Raw genomic sequence first — 18,530 nt, 5'->3', positions numbered from 1 at the left:
AAAACAAATGTGGTGCAATCTTGACAATATTGACAAAGATATATGAATCTACGGTTTTTTTGATTATTACAGGAATGATGTTAATGGCTCACCATATTGTTACTTTAATTCATTATCTAATTGATTAACGAGTTGATTAAAGAAGGTGGCTTGAGCAGTTTGTGATTATATTAACTCCAACTAGTACTCCTTCAAGATGGGAGCTTAGCTGCCTCAAATTGATAAACGGTCAATTGGAGAACCGTCTCAAACTGATATAACAGTAATAACACTAAATTATTCAGAGAAGTTTCACCTAATTAATGGTTAAAATTGGAAATTAAAGAAACTAGACAAAGTTGCCAAAAATTAAAAATTAAAAAATTGAAAGTTGTACTTATCTTTCTTTACCTTAACCTAAAAGGTTTGCTTTCCAATAGAAGAATAAAAATTGCTAGAGGAATGATACAAGATATAATTTCTCGCAAAAGAAACTACGGGCAACGCCAATATACATGTTTAAAACGCTGCATGCATGTTAACTGGTGAAGGAACCATTTGAGTAATATATCAAGACGTTTATGTCCAGCTATATAGCATTTTGCCATTGTCGGCCGGGAATGATCAAGGGCATGTGATGATTAATTAAATATATAGATGATTGAGCCAATGTGATATGGTAAACACTCTAATTATTCCTTAAACATGCATGGTAGGGTTTTGTGATTAACCAAACAGAAACAGATGGTAGGGTTTTGGCATGCAATAGCCACTAGCCAATGCCAGTTGATGAATATATATATATACACACACGCGCGCGCGCATACGAACACGAGCATTTGTGGTGATGTATTGTTCTCACGTGTACTAAATAGGTCTGATGCATTAATAGAGTTTTCGGTGGTTAATAAGCATTAAAACGCTGGTTTGTGGTAGGCTTAAAATCATCTTCTCTATCTCTCTCTCTCTCCGACTAGTATATTGACACTTGTATTACCACGTCATCACACTTACGAGCTACTTGTGCTAGAATTTTTTATTATTATTTTTTATTAAATAAATAACTTATATATAATAACTAAATAAATAACTATGGATTATTAAATAAATAACTTATATATAATGAATTCACAATAATTAATTATTAAAGGAGAAATGATCATTTATTCAATTTCAGCTTAAAAATTGTTCACTTGCTCCACTAACAGTTTTTTAACCCCGTTTACCAAAAACACTCTAATAGATTATTTCCCTAATACCCAATTAATTCTTTTTTATTTATTTTTGGGACTTTTTTGCCCTCTCTTTCTTTCTCACTTAGAGGGAGAAGTCATCCTCCACCTTGCCAGACTCCGGTGACCAGTGGTCGGCCGCCGACTCAAGTGACCGGTCACCGGAATCCGGCTACCGGACTGGTGTCCGGATTCCGGCGTCTGAATTTATTGCCCCCCAGTAATCATATTATTGCCTCCCAAAATCATATTATTGCCGTCCAGTGAATTGTATAAACTCTCAAAACCAAAATGAATACACGACAGGCACAATTGATCAATTTATAATCATATTATTGTCTCCCAATAATCATATTATTGCCTCCTAATAATCATATTATTGCCCCAATAATCATATTATTACCCTCCAATAATCATATTATTGCCCTCAAGTGAACCAAAATGAATACACTACATACACAATTGATCAATTTATATGTTCAATTGTACACGTTCACTTTTTTTCTTTTTTTTTCCTTCCCCATTCTCGGAGCTCATAGTATACCAAAAAAAAAAAACAATCACAGTAAAAAAAAAAAAAAAAATTCTCTGGGCACCAAGAAATTGCTCTGGGCACCCACCGGAGTGTGAGGCCAATGCAGGAGTGGTCGGGCGTGGTTGTGTAAGGGGAGCGGATTCGATTCGGGTTGCGATCGGAGTCGGATCGGCGTTGGGGCTGAGTTCTGGCAATGGGCCTTGGATCGTTGGATCTGTGGTTTGGGTGACGGCGACGCCGGAGGCGGATCGATCGAGGTGTTGGCCCGAAGCCGAAGGTGGGGTGCCGGAGCAGCCATGGCAGAGAGAGTGGTTTGAGTGAGAGAGAGAGAGAGTCTGGTTTGGGTGACGGCGGCGCTCGGAGGTTCAATTCGAATCCGGATGCAGTGCTCCGATCTTGGGGCTGGCTTGGGGGACCCATGATGGTTGAGATCGTTTCTGATGGGACTGTTGACTTGATGGAGGTGTTGGCCCGATGCCGGAGGTGGGGCGCCGGAGCAGCCATGGCAGAGAGAGAGAGAGAGAGAGAGAGTTTGAGAGGAGAGAATTAATTAATAGGGGCAAAAATGTCTGTAGATATTAGATTGGGTAAATGGGGTTAAAAAACTCTTAGTGGAGTAAGTGGGCAATTTTTAATCTGAAATTGGGTAAGTAGTCACGGCCCCTTAATTAAAATATAAACTAATATTGAATCACAGGATGAGCATGAAACACATATCGAATCAAACCCAGATCAGATTTTACTTTCTTCTTTGAACGAACCCAGATTAATACTAATTTCTTAGTTGAAAAAGAAGGCATACTCATTGGCGAGCCGGAGCCGAAGACCATTGATTAATTAGGTCTCCAAGTGTGTATTGGAATAGTGTCCAGCATGAAAGCTAGATAATACCCAAATCCGTGTTTTGATCCATCAGATGAACAAGAAGATCATTTTCTTTTTTTTGTTTGGATTTCATGGTCAGAGAAAACTTTTTCATCATTTTAAAAAACAACTAATATTTATATCATCATTTATTACAAAATCATTTCAATTAATCTACATCTATATATCTCTCTCTAGCAAACTCTAAAGTCGACCTTCGACTGCGAGATCGTTTTCTTGTCCTGCGGCTCCTGACGTCCGAGCTGGCTTTACTAGCCTCGCCGACGTTAGCAGGCTGCTGCCGGATGGGATGATTGATAGTATTGTCCGGGCTCCCATGGATAGTTGCTTGACTCGAGGTTTGTAGGGTGGTGTTGGCAGCAGAGCTGGGTGGACGTCGCTGCAGCGCGGTGGCTGTGTTACACAAGTCCAGTGGGCCTCGTTGACGGCGTTGGAAGGTGCTGAAGACGGCGGCATGGGTCGTGGCCTCGTGGGTGCTGGATCGAGCAGTGTGGCTTCGTGACAGCATAGGTCGAGGGGCTTCGCAGCGGCATGGGTTCGTGAGTGCTGGATCAGGAGGTGCGGCTTCATGGCGGCGGAGTCGGAGGTGTTGCATCAGAGCAGCAGTACGGCTTTCGGGCTGGTTTGACGTTACCTTTTGGGCCAGTAATTCTACTGGGCCTTGAGTTTGGGTTCCTATTTTTTGAGCTGCTGGGTTTTAATTTGGGCTAGAGCTTTGGCCCTTGGTCCAACCCTATGTTTTTAGCTTTTTTGTCTAATTACAATAATTTTTCTTATATTAGGAACCTAGATCTCTAACGCCTCTAGCGTAGTACCAACGGAGGATCCCCGCTACCTCTACGTATTTGATTGTATAATGAGTAGGTCTATTTCTATATACCACTGTGGGTACTACTATTATCTTTTTATCTGTCTATAAATGGCAGCGGAAGGGTATGTAACGGCTTATTCTGGCTTGTGATGAATATATTATTTCGCCCCAGGGGCTTGATTCAATAAAAAAAATTAATCAATTAATCTTATGGACTAAATTCAGTTTGCCTCCTGTAACTATGAGGCAAACATCAGTTTGGTCCCTGACCTTTTTTTATGTTTATTTTTTATTATGATGGTCCATGCACTTCCATTTTCCATCACGCACATCCAAAATTCAAATTTGCATTGGCTCGAAACGTGATGTTATATGCTGAGCTGGACCAAACATTAGGGCCTATTTGTCAGCTTTTAAATCCCCTAAAATGGCCGACTGAACATTTCACAATATTTTCCCGGATCCTTGCAGATGACCTTGATGAAGCCTGTGCAGAAGCAGCTGGTCTACCCTTGCTTGAAGCATCTTTTGGAGGTCTGCCCTTTCATCATTGTCATCTGCTTCCCGCTCTTCCGACTCTTCTTGAACCCACCCATCATCTTCACTATCATCTTCATCAACTAGTTGCTCTAACTCCACTGTCTTCTTCCCCTTATTAGTAGGGTCAATAATTGGAGCTCTGCTAGCTTGAGCTGTAACTTCATCTTGAGGCTCACTAATCTTCACACCAGGTAGAGCCTTCTTTCTATTTTCACACACTTTATACCTTATTGATGGAGTTGTCACTGGCTTTACCACCTCAGCCTGTAGGTGAATCAGGCAGCTCCTCAATCTTCAAACTTGATTTTGGCTTCTTTGGTGAATCAGGCAGCTCCTCTATACAACCCCAGTTGATCCAGCTTGACTGCATCCCCAAGTAGGTATTTGATCCTCATACATGAACAACTCATCCAAATCTTCATAACCATGGTCAAGGTGCAAGTGGTCTAGGTACAGAATAACCAACTTGATTTCAGGCACCATGCAACACATTGTGATCACATATGAGTCAATGTTTAGCTTAGTCATTGTTTAAACCCACCAACCTATTTCACAACGGTTCCAAGAATAGATAGATTTTTGTAAAAAAATAAGAACATGCAATTTTGACCAAAAGTCGTGTTCTAATGTTCTATAGTCCATAGTTTTTTAACTTTTGTCCAAATCATGGTCTTGAGAAAATTTTTTTTTTTGGAGAAATTTATAGTGTTTGATTTCTATAGTTTGGGGCATAAACTCTAGTTCATAGTTTTTAACTTTTTCTTTTTAACGTCACATTTCTTCCTCGCTCAAAGATAAATATAGGGGGGAAAAAATGAGACCTAGCAAAGATTTGCTAGGGTTGAGCGACGGCTGCCTCTCTTGAAGATGGCATTGCATCACCTCCCATCCTCTCTTCAATGGGGATTTATCCCAGCATCACCTGTGATGCCTGGCATTTGGAGAGCTGCTAACGTTGCCTTTTCTCTCTTCATAGCTTTCCTCAAGAAATTGGGGTTTCCATATGATCATAGCATAAATGCTTCTCTATTAAGTGATGAGCATATGGTGGTCTGTGGCAGTAAAGAGAGAATTTGAAGCCTATATCTATGAATTTGCTTATGCTAGTGGATGAATACGGGTTTGGGATCCTGGTCTTTTATTGGTCTCATGGAGGTTAGACCGACGATTAAGGTTTATTTGGTTGCAGCGGTGGCTGGCGATTTTGTTACTTTACCGGTTGGCCGAGTTGCAGTCGTTGAAAAGGAGCAGACTGTTCTTGTCCAATGAAGCTGCTGGCAGCGACGGGGAAGGCGTCTTGATTAAGGATGTGCATATTGCTTCGGATTTGATAGGCTCCAGGATTGTTATCTTCTAGCATACGTCGGCGGCGTGGCGGTTCGGCGCATGAGGGGTCTGTGCTCGAGTGCCCAAAGAAATTTCAGATGGGCTTGGACTTCTGTTACTTCTGTTTTACCAGGTTTGACTTTGGTGTGGAAGGCGACTTTGGTCAAGCGGGTAGCACGCTGGAATTATGAGAAGGGCATAGCTGGTGGTGGTACTATGTTGATTCAGGCACGATTTAGATCCATAGTTAGGGTCCGGGTCGCACCCAAATCTGGATCTTGGATGCAACTCAACTGCTTATTTTGTTATGATATTGGTTCTGGTTCTTAAGAGTTCATCTGCTAACGTCTAGGTTTCTGGCACTATCGATTGCTTTCAATATCTTGGTGACCGAATCACCTCTCTCAGGTGTTCATTTCACCGGTTACGGTTACAATTATTACATTTGTATTGATCAAGTTACATATGTAGTGCAGCGATGCCTTTCAGCATCTAGTCACACTCCAGTTACTTTTTATTTTAGATTCCTTGTGCATCTTGTTATGTTTCATTATTTTTTTTTCCAATGCTATTGCATCGCCCAATGTACTCCTTAGCTTCATTTGATACAGATGGTCGTTCTTCCTTTAATTTTTTTTAACCTTCAGAATAAATAAATAGTTTTATATTTAGTATTGTAAATTAGTAAATTACTAATTAGAGCTTAAATATTAGGTTAAAAAAACTAGATTTTGTTTAAGGAAAACTGAAATGGGGAGAGAATTGAGTCGTGTTTTCATTGATAATAGGGGCTTCTTTATATAGAGGATTACAAGCATAGAGATAAAGTTGTACATGGAAACATAATCATACATTGATTGGATATCTACTAAGATTCTCCGAGATTATCTCTAATACAAACCCTATTACAACTAGAGCAAGTAACCTAGAGTTTGGGTCAGACACATATTCTGGATTTACTTGAACACTCCCCCTTGTGTAGCCCAAACGTGATGTTCCTCTCGTTGCCTCATTAAAAACCTTGCCGAGTAACAAAAATCAAGTGGGACAAAAATAACTTCATTCGAAGGGGAAAAAGAGCACAACACACCAATTCACGTTTCGAGGCCATGCATGTAGACATCTCCCCTTGATGACTACGGTCATGGGAGTTCGGATAACTTTCGCAAACTACGCTACCAACATGTTTCTCGAAAGTGGAGTTCAGGCAATGACTTAGTGAGTAAGTCTGCCACACTTTTCTCAGATCGAACCATGTTCACTTTGATCTTGAAGAGAGTCTGTTGTTATTGATTATGCTTGGTGTTGTCGCTTTTGATGTAGCCTTGCTTCATTTGCTCAAAGCAAGCAGCATTATCCTCATAAATGCTAGTAGGCTCATCTTGTGGTAGACTTTAAACCAGAATTTCTTCAAACATGCGTAATTATGGATCTAATCCATATACATTCACGAACCGCTTCGTGAAGAGAAATAATCTCTGCATGGTTTGAAGATATAGCGACTATGGTCTGTTCTGTAGACCTCCAAGATATCGCGGTCTTGCCCATGGTTAACACTTAACTAGTTTGGGAATGACCTTTGTGTGGGTCAGAGAGATACCCAGCATCAGCAAAACCTTCCAAAACACTATTGTCGTTTTGGGATGGGGATAGAGGACGCAGGCCAGCGTTGACGGTGTTGCTGGTGTGTGATGGGTCCGAATCTATCATCTCTCTGTAGGGATAACGAATGCCCCTATCAGTCGTACATCTCTAGTATCGAAAAATATCTTTTACACCAGTCCAATTGCGTCGTGTTGGCGCAGAGGTATCTAGCTAACAAGTTCACAACAAATGAGTATCCGGTCTTGTGCATTTAGCTAAGTACAATAATGCGCCTGTTGTACTCAAGCATGACACCTTTGCCTCTAGCAAATCTTCGTCATCATCCTTCAGACAAAGAGGATCCTTTTCAGGATCAAGACTACGGACGATCATGGGGGTGCTTGAAGGCTTGACCTTATCAAAACGCCTAAGCATCAATCAACATGATGCTCAAGTTCCAAACCGAGACATAATCGTGTTCTCCCAAGATCTTTCATCTCCAACTTGGATTTCAAGTGTTTAGCGGTTTCCCTTAACTCTTTAAGAGCTTCTAATGAAGATCATGTCCAACATGAACCGCTATAGAATTTGGAACTTGTTATGGAAATACGCAGGCATTTACATATCCTTTCCCAATCAAGTAGTCACTTTAGTGAGCGTTTCAACCACATTGCAAATGCGCTCCGTGGTCTAGAGCCACTTGACTTGGGTAAATGAAGTTCACCATGAACCTTCATGTATATTCTGTATCTAAATCCCCATAGAGATACTTAATGATCACATTCGTAAGCTGCATATTCAGTTATTCGGAAATTACCAAACTGACAAGGTAGTGGAGTGCAATGATATCCATTACGAGAGAATATGTCTCATCGTAGTCGATTCCAGGGCGTTTTATGAGAAGCCTTGCGCCATAGGGCGAGATTACCATCTCCTTTTCTCATCACGCGTTCTAACTAAGACCCATTAGTCAATAGGTTTTATGTTAGAAGGTGTTGGCATCACTGGCTCGAGAATCTTCCTCTTCGTTAGAGAATCCAACTTAACCTGGATCGCATATTTCCATTTAGGCTAATGTTCTTTATGTTGGCATTCATTCATCAACGGAGCGTGGTTCGGTATCATTGGACTCAACAAACTCATGCGCAACGAAATGCGCCGAATACATCAACAATCATGATGGAGTTTCTATCCCACGTCTCATGTACACTAGTGTAATTTTCATAGAGCTTTATATTCTCATGAATAGGTTCTGACCTTGAGGCGTCCCCCAACGATAAGCATAATCCGGAAGATTCTCATGAGACGGATTTTGAGTGTCGATGATCCAAGGATTGGGTTGTGCCAAAGTATCTTTCGAACCCACGGGCCTCCCACACATCCTAGTTGGGGCCATGACCTGTAACGCCAGAGTGCCACTCTTTATGGCATTGGCGCCATGCCTACCTCCGTGTAGGGTGGCGCTACGTCCTCTCGTAGGGACATCCATCCTTGTAGGCATATTTGCAGCAAATATGTGTGATCTCGTCACTTTAGCGGGGATCGAGATGAGACATAGTGGGGACATACCATGACAATTCTTGTCGTTCCTGTTGAACATCCATGTTCTTATCTTCCCTAATGATAGGAAGACTGTCTCATCAAAGTGACAATCCGCAAGATATGCGGTAAAGAGATCGCCTAGCAAGGGAATGAAGTGGCGGACGATTGTTGGAGTCTCAAAACCAACGTAGTTGCCCATTCGTCAGTAAGCACCTATCTTAGGGCGCTGTGGCAGCGCAAGAGGTACATAAACAGCCCATTCAAATATGCGTAAGTACGAAACACTGGTACTCAGTCACTAACTGTAACGTAGAGATAGATTTAGTTTTTGGTGGGTCGTAGACGAATTAGCATAGCTGCATGCGATATTGTATCACCCCAAGCGGATATAGGGAGATTGGTACGCATTACCAATGTCCGGGCTACCATCGTAGTTGTTTCCGCGAGACCATTTAGGTGTGTATATGGGAATATGATGTCCAACATCAGTCCCAATGCAATAACCATCGAAAGTCTTCTATGTAAACTCTATAGCATTGTCAAGTCCAATTGACTGAATAGGATGATCCGGGGAGTGAGCCCATTGTCATATGATATGTACTAGGAGTGTAGTATAAGCAGAAATTACAGGTGGACAATGGCACACCACGTGACCAGCGTGTTTGCGTGTCAACCAACATCATAAAATATTTAAACATCCGCAAGTTGGTTGAATCAGTCTGCAGAATCCCCACGGATTCTATGTAAGAACATAATGAGTACGTTTATATCCTTTGCATAGGACGGTCTCAGTCCTAATTTCTTTAAGGAACGGGCTTTGTAAAACAAGCAAGAGGCCTTAGAAGCAACCAATGAGAATTTTGGTTGGACCTGAGCGTCTGAAATGCTATTTGAAGCAAAGTTGGTGATTGCAGCATCACCTGGCGCGCCATCACCATGATGGACGCCATCTATGGCGTCATGAATAGGGACTGTGCCAGCCCTAGGCTGGTGGTGGACGGCAGCAGCGCCAGTCACACTTAGTCTAGGAATCAACTTTTGATTCATGTTTCGTTTCGCTCGAAAGAATGGATGTCCGTGTGAAGTCTTTAGTAGACGGATCATCATGACTAGGATGACTATCCTGCCGTGACAAAGCCATTATGTGTCTAAATCTAAGAGATCTTCTCTCATGACTTTATTGGATTTAATATCTCGAATAGTGACATAGAGTCCACTGGAGAAACACATAAACTTCTCTAAGATGCGTCGTTGTTCGCAATCATTAGAGGTATTGCAAAGGAACTCATTTTCGTTCTCTACATGCGTTCCCGCATAGAATCCGTTGGCTCAAATGGCTCAATATGATTTGATTCGCCCTAGGAGCATAGAGAGTTTATGCGACAATAATCAAGGTGCCATTTGGCAAATGAAATTTGGGCTACTCCATGTCCTTGAACTAATCTTGATGGCCCTGCCATCATAGTCACAAAGTAATATGCTCATAATGAAAAGAACTCGAAATTTTATTCATAAGCCAACGGAGTACATCATTGTCTCTTAACCATTAAGAGAATCTAATCCAAATGCTAGCTAATGCAAAACAAAGGTAGTCGTTTGACTTCTTTCGGTAACTTCAAAATAAATATGACCATGTGAGTAGAGAGATATCGGTGGAGCAAAGCTCGCTTAATTACCACTTATCTCAAAACCTTCCTAGACATCATACTCATTTTGGATGAGCCTATGTGAAGAAAAACTAAACCAATGACATTTACTACAAAGTATATGGCAATTGCCTATAATATCTCTTGGAAAAATAAAGACTTAAACAGAATTGGCGATCTATTGATCCCAGCCAGATTTGAAGTCTTCAACCCTTCACTCTAGATCATCTTCTTGATCTTCTTGTTCCACATGGTGAGCTTCTCTTGCTTCACAATATGCTTTGTAGGCGGTGACAATTTCTTCACGAGCTCTACAAATGTGAGCCCAATGACTGGATACTCCACATCGGGAACATTCATCTCTGTGCTCAGACTCCATTGATTGAGGCACTTTGAAAGCATCATTAGAATGACTCTTAGTGTTGGTGGTGCCACCAACATGGTCAGAGGCATTGCTTCTCTCTTTTTCCACGTTGACCTTTTTGGTTCTGTGTCCGCCTGTTTTGACGGTTACCTTCTTCATTAGAGCTAGAATATGGACCAAAACGTCTAGAATTGTCCCTAAATTTAGGGTTTCTCTCTTGGCGCTCTCCCTTAGGGGCACGACTATAATTGGACTCCTGAATATGCTCTGTTCCTATGGGTCTCGAATTCTAGTTCTTCACAAGGATATTGTCATGCTTTTCAACGACATTCGATAGTTCTTAGCAATCATCAATGCAGAGACGGGGAAGGTAGAGAGAGTCCTCTCAATCAATATCACATCTGTGATATCTTTTTTACAGAATACCATTAAGGATTTAATGCGAAATGCTTCCGAATTATAGTCAATAACTGACTTGAAATCACATAAACAGAGGATATGTCATCTCACTTCTAGTTCAGAAAGCAGGGAGTCACGGACATTGCCAAATCTTTCTTCGAGTGAGACCCACATCCTTTTGGGGTCTTCTTCATTTATATACTCGTACTGGAGCGAATCATCCATATGACAAGTCATTAGAATGTTGGTTTTCGCCTTATTTGCCTCCAAGGCTGCTCTATTTGCTTCCAAAGCTTGAGCTTGCTCAACAGTTAGCACGTCTTGGCAGGGCTCGAGAATCGTATCCAGGATTCAATCGGCCTTGAGATGCTGGCGAACATCACGAACCCACTTGTGATATCCAGAGCCAGTTGTTCCTAATGAAGCGAGGTCCAGTTTGTTCATGTTACTCACCCTGAAAAACAACAAGAAATTAAGGTCAGTTTCGGAGCGAAAAAGGCTACCACGAAAACATATAAAATTTCTGAGCGTAGTCGCTCCCAAGAAATTAGGGATTTATGAGTCTAGTCGCTTCCAAGAAATCCGATTCCAAGAGGTATTAGATTAGATCGAAACAATGATGTGTTTGTGGTCGATCAAAACTTCTCAACAAACTCTAAGTTTGGAGGACTCTACATGCTCCAAGCTTGGAGTGAGCACGAACCCCCACAGTTTGGCTTTTGATCTCCCCTATGAAGAAGAAAGGGGGGGGTAGAAGAAGGGAGGTTGCAAGTCCCCGAAAAAAAGAAGAAAAATTGAAATTACAAAAGCAAAAGAGAATTGAATAAAAGAAAAATACATTTTTTTCCTTTGACTTTGACAAAGGGCGTTATAGGGGAGACCACGGTTGGCGGTCTTCTCTACTCCGATGCCTAGTCAGTCAATGTATTTATGTTGACAAAGTAACGTTAGGTAAGTAATGAATGTGTAATCAATGAGGAGAGAGGAATGAACCTTTTATAGGTGAGGGAGAGACTGATCTCTCCTTTGTCTTCGATGTGGGACTGATGTGCATCAGATTGTAGGTTCTGATGCTTCAGGGAGGTGACCTTGGCGCACCGCATGGTGTCACGTCAGCGGTGAACTCGGCCCGGGTCTGAGCTCAAATGATAGCCTGTCTGACGGTGTTCTCAGAGGTAACACCCTTGACGGTGCTAGTGTCGCTGGCGGCAGTATGGGCATGGCCCATTGTAGCTAATTATGCTTAGGCAAATACTTATGTAAGTACAGACTGGTGAAACTAATGTTCCAGCTTGCAAAAATGAAACCTAATTGAAAGTTTGGAACAATATAATTCACTACCTATATATGTGTTTGTGTGTATTCTTCTGTACGTATTTGGATCACTTTGAATGGCTAGTGAAATATATAACACTAGATATGCATGCTATAAGTAGGATTGTAGGCTAATACAAACTCATCTCAGTACATAACGTTCGTTCATTCTGTGGCTATATGAGTCGATGAGACCATGCAATTTAGTTTCGATTTACTTTTTTGTTTTTTTTTTTTTTTAAATAGGAATAACATGCGACAACAAAGAGGTCGGCAATAAACAAAAAAGTTAGTACTTAGAATTTCTAGATTACAGAACCAACGTATTCTTGGTTTAATGACATATATGTGCAATATCGGATGAGATCTCGATTTTAAATCATTTTTTCTAAAGACTAAAAATTTGTTGTTAGCTAGATTATGTAATATGTAAAAGACTGTTACCGTTATGTTCAAAATTATGACTCACAATGTAGTCGATAATTAAAATATTAAAGGGGCGTTCGGTAACATTTTTATGCCTGTATTTTTATTTTTGAAAATGAAAATAGGATGTGCATGTGTTCAGCGACCTATTTCTTAAAATGTGAAAAATAAAAAATAAAAAATATTTTCAACTTTTACTCGGATAAACTGAAAATAATAATTTGACGTTATCACTTAGAATCTTCTCACATATAGTACTTAGAATCTTCTGAAGTAGTACTGAAGGAGGTTTCAAGCTATTCAGTAATGGCGGAGCATGAAATGTCAAATGAGTGGACCTATCACCGTGGGTACTACCACATCTTCTTGTTCTGTCTCTGTCTGTAGATGGCAGCGGAAGAGTATGTAATGGCCACTCTGGCTTTAGGCTAACACAAATTTCTAGTAATGTGACGACACTCCACGAATGTTATCTGGATGTGTTACTAGATGATTGTAACCAACCCTATTAAGTTTCTATCTATAAAATTATTCCCTTGATTCAAAAAATATTTGTAGTAAATTATCTCAAAATTTAATTAAATTTTAAACTTATTTTAAAATGACGAGTTGTTAAAGATGCTTTATTTTGTTGATAAAATTACTTAAAATTACCCTCAAAAATGGAATGGTTAGCCGACACTCAAGAGAGAACCCTGGGTATATGATTTGTATAAAGATAAGCTTGACCTTCAAAAGGCTTACGATTTTCTTCACTGGAATTATATTGAACACTATCTTCAGAAATTTGGTTTCAATTCGCATTGGGTTGCCCTCATCATGAATTGTATTACTTCAGTCACCTTTTCTATTGTTCTTAATGGTAAACCTCGATCTTCCTTTTCCCCTTTACGAGGAATTAGACAAGGAGATCCTTTATCTTCTTATATTTTCATCCTCTGTTTAGAACCGTTAATCATAACTTTGAACAACCTCTCTCTTAATACTAAGAATCAAATTGGTTTACTTAGTTCTCCTAATGGCGTTAGGGTTGCCAATTTATGTTTTGCTGATGATTGTCTTATCTTTGCAAAGGCTACTAATACTACTGCAAGAAAATTTTTACATATAGTGGACCTTCTTAGTAGAGCTACTGGTCAGCATATCAATTATCATAAGTCTACTCTTTATTTTGCTCATAATGTTCCTAATGCTTCTAGAATTGCTATAAGTAATATTCTTCAGATTCAACATAAGACTACTATTGGGAGATACGTTGGCATTAATAATATTATCTTTTGGAAAGATCCTATTAATTCCAAAGATCTGATTCTTAAGATGCAAAAGAAGCTTGCAGGTTGGAAGGCCACTACTTTATCTAAGGGTGGTAAGCTCACTTGGATTAAAGTAAATCTCTCAGGTATGCCTAACCATGTTTTATCCTATTTTAAATGTCCTAATTCTATTACAAATGCTCTTGATAATGAATGTAGGAATTTTTTCTGGGGTAATAAATCTCATTATCCAATTGCTTGGTCTTCTGTTTGCACTCCTAAAGATAAGGACGGCTTAGGTATACGCTCTTCAAAGCACTTTAATCAGGCAGCTTTAGCTAAGTTAGGTTGGAAGGTTTTAACTGATCCTGATAATTGGTGGGTGAAACTAGTTAAAGCTAAGTACCTTAGAAAGTATTCTTTTTGGACTGTTCGGAAGAAGGCTAATTCTTCTTTTGCTTGGAAAGGTATCCTTGACTCTAGACCTTTACTTACTGAAGGTATCAAATGGAACATCGGTAATGGCTCAAGTATCAATTTTTGGTTATTTAATTGGGTTTATCCTTTCCCACTTTTGAATTTTCTTGATGATAGTCAAAGGCAAAATATTAACACATCTGAGACTGTTGCAGATTATATTACAGACTCTCATTGGAATGAAACTAAACTACTTACTGTTTTACCTAGAGACCTTGTTAAAAAAATTATGTCTACCCCTATGCTGTTCTTTCAACAGCAAGATGAAATGGTCTGGGGTCCTTCAGGTAATGGTAAATTCTCCATTAAATCAGCTTCTTCTCTACATACTCAAAATGTTTTTGCTCATTCCAGATCTAAACTATTCTACATAATTTGGAGGGCAAAGTTACCTCCTAAAGTTAAAGTTTTTGCCTGGCAACTATTTCGAGAAAGGCTACTTACCAGCCTAGTTAGTAATTTTTCGTATTATACGCGAATAAAACACGTACTTTACTTTTTTTTCAAAAATACTTCCGTACTTCGTATTTTAGAAAGGGATTAGTTAAATTTCCCGTACTTTTGAAGCCAAAAGTATTATACACGTACTATACACGATTTTTACATTTTTTGCCGTATTTTACACATATTAAAAATGAATATAAATTAATATTTTTAATTATTTAAGTAATTAAAAATATTTTGCCGAACTTTTCAACGAACTATTTGATAAAATATCTGAATAATACACGTATGTATTTTTCACGTACTATACACGTCTTGGTTGTGTTAGAGGGTTTGTTTTGTAATTTTCTTTGCTTTGTCGGAAAAAAACTTGCCCCATATAGCCATATCCTATATATTAAACCTTCAATTAATGTCAAGTATGAATGAAGTCCACAAATTTGAATTTCAATCAAAAAAAAAAAGTCCACAAATTTGAAAATGGAAAATGTTCTTCTACATATCAAAGTCTACCACTTTCCAGAAGATTACATTGTCTAGCTTTTACGTATATCACTGTTGGGATTGAGCGATATCTAGCTTTGATTAATCCACAAGGGCTATATAAGCCTGTACATTCATTTTAGCTCCGTTTCATTAGTCAAACTTTCCGGCCGGCCATTTTTATAACAACGATCAAAAGTTACCTAATCACCCGCCAGAGTTAAATATTTAAAATTACTCGTGGCCTTAATTAACCCGGGGAAATTATTAGGTGGTCCCGGACCATATGCAACTCCTATTTCTTAGAGCAAGTCCACCCGTAGTCAAGAAAAGGCAAAGTCGAGAAGTCAAGAATTCGACCAGTCAAGCTACTATTCACTGCCACTGGACATGGGTTTGCACCCGTTGTTTTTCTTGCCCGGTCAACACTGTTCACCCTTTCATTGTTCACAGCACTGTTCATAATACTGTTCACGTAATTCACTGTTCATCGCGGTTTCACTGTTTAACTTCACTGTTCATTTTACTGAAATTTTTACTGTTCATAGAGTTCTTAAAATGGTTGCCGTCAGATCTGCAAGTTAATTGAAACAGACGGCTGAGATGACTTGACCGTTGCTTTCAAATTTACTATTTGCCCAACGGCTAGGTTCCACGTGGCCTTTCTCTTCCGCCATTTCTTATCGCTAGGCGACAACCAATTGCAGATGGGGTCAGCAATTGCGGCGCGTCTTCTCCTCTCTCATTGGTGCGTTGCCTCCACGCGTCTGCTGCTCTCTGTCTGCTTCTGCTTTCGGTCGCTGTCGTCAGTTGGCTTTAGTCATGCCCTGGGTCAAGAAATTAGTCATGCAGTTGGCTTTTTTCTTGCCCTGGGTCATCGAAAGGCAAAGTATAGCTGGGCAAAAACCAACCGGTGGAGGGATGAATCTCCACATGCCCGGTCACCACGTCAGAAATCCATGCCTTTGCCCGGTCAATACCAGACCGGTGGACTTGCTCTTAGCCGCTAATTTCTTTCTTTTAAGAGTAGGAGACGTCAATTCCCAACTATCTCGCCCAATCCTCATCTAATAATCGAAACAAGAAAAAATGGAAAGCAGTTGGTAATATGATGTGCTGGGTTTGTCTTGGACTCTTGGTATATCGTACATTACATATGTAATGCTCTGAAGCAACTTCTAACCAAAATGATTAGGACAAAATTCATTCCTTGGTGCTCAACTACCATGGACTGGTGAAACTAATGTTCCAGCCAGCAGATATGAAACCTCATTGAAAGTTTGGAACAATATAATTCACTACCCTGTATATGTGTGTGTGTATTCTTCCGTACGTATTTGGATCACTTTGAATGCCTAGTGAAATATATAACACTAGATCTGCATGCTATATGTAGGCTAATACAAACTCATCTCAGTACATAACGTTCGTTCATTCTGTGGCATATGAGTCGATGAGACCATGCAATTTAGTTTCGATTTACTTTTTTGTTTTGTTTTAAAATAGCAATAACATGCGACAACAAAGAGGTCGGCAGTAAACAAAAAAGTTGGTACTTAGAATTTGTTTCTTCGAATTAATATTTCTAGATTATAGAACCAACGTATTCTTGGTTTAATGACATATATGTGCAATATCGGATGAGATCTCGAGTTTAAATCATTTTTTCTAAAGACTAAAAATTTGGTGTTAGCTAGATTATGCAATATGTAAAAGACTGTTACCGTTATGTTCAAAATTATGACTCACAATGTAGTCGATAATTAAAAAATTAAAGGGGCGTTCAGCAACATTTTTATGCCTGTATTTTCATTTTTGAAAATTAAAATAGGATGAGCATGTGTTTGGCGACCTATTTAGCAAAGTGTGAAATATAAAAAATAAAAAATAAAAAATATTTTCAACTTTTACTTGTATAAACTGAAAACAATAATTTGATGGTATCACTTTTTTTCTTCTCCCTCAATTTAGAAAAGGGTTTTTGTCCATTTACCCCATTTCTAGGGATTTTTTTCCCACTTACCCCATTAAGTTTTTTTAATTCTCTCTTACCCAATACACTCTAAGGGACTCTTCCCTAATACCTCATTAAGATTTTTTTTTTGTTTTTAATTTTTTTTTTAATACCATTTTACCCCTCACCCCTTTGTTACTTAGAGAGAGAGAAACCATATGAGACTTCGCCGGAGCCCGTCACCGGCGGCCGAAATCCGGTCACCGGCCGCCGGATTCCGGCCAACTTTCCCCTAATAGACATCTATTGCCCTCCAATAGACGTCTATCAGCCATGTATTGCCCCTAAATAGACGTCTATTGCCCCCCAATAGACGTCTATTTCCCCCCAATAGACGTTTCGATTATCAAAATGGGAACTAATCTTCCGATAATTAGACAAATAAAGCTTTGATTGAAGAAAAAAAAGAGGAGATTACATCAATTTAAAACGTGTATTTCCCCCCAATAGATGTGTATTGACCCCCAATAGACATTTAACAAACGTCTATTGCCCTCCAATAGTCTTTTTCTTTTTCTTTTTTCTTTCCTTCTATTCTTTTGCCCTCATTTTATCCAAAAAAAGAAGAAACAGAGTATGTATGCCCACAATTTCACAAAAGCAAAAGAGATGACCAATTAACTTCAAATTTCTTAGCCCTCAGCAACCTTTTCATGCTCCATTTTTTTTTTTTTTTAGGACAATAGAACCATTACAACAGAAGAAGAAACAGAGTATGTTTTCCTCCTCAAAAAAAAAAAAAAAAATCCTACGCTTTTGAAACAGAGAGAAGCAAGATGCCCGAACCCGAAACAATTCGGAACCTTACTGCTGGAATCGAAACGCTCAGTTCATGGTTCAGACGCCGGTGATTCCTACGCCCAGTTCATGTGTTCACCGTTCCAGGTAGACCTGCTGGACTCAAGGACGTGATTCAGACGCTGGTGAAGTCTCCGGTGGGGCGGAGGCCGGCACGATCGCGATCTGGGGAGGAAGTCAGGAACTGAGGCCGCGCCATGAACTTCTCGAGCAAAATCTTAGATGCAGATTTGGAGGTGACGTAGATGCAAATCGTCGTCCAAGGCAGATCGAGGAAGAAGAGAGAGAGAGAGAGATTGATGATGAGAGAAGAGGGCCGAGGCGGAAGAAATGCAGATCGAGGATCAACTAACCGAGATTTGCCGGAAGCCGGCTGAGGCAGCAGTTCTGCAGAGAGAGAGAGATAGAGGAGAGAGATGGGGTTAGTGGGAACAAAATTCTCTTGATGGTGTAAGTGGACTACTTTTAAGTCATTTTG

Source organism: Rosa rugosa, chromosome 1 (assembly GCF_958449725.1).
Source record: "Rosa rugosa chromosome 1, drRosRugo1.1, whole genome shotgun sequence".
In the NCBI taxonomy this organism is placed as follows: Eukaryota; Viridiplantae; Streptophyta; class Magnoliopsida; order Rosales; family Rosaceae; genus Rosa; species Rosa rugosa.
Note: the sequence above shows the minus strand (reverse complement) of the source record.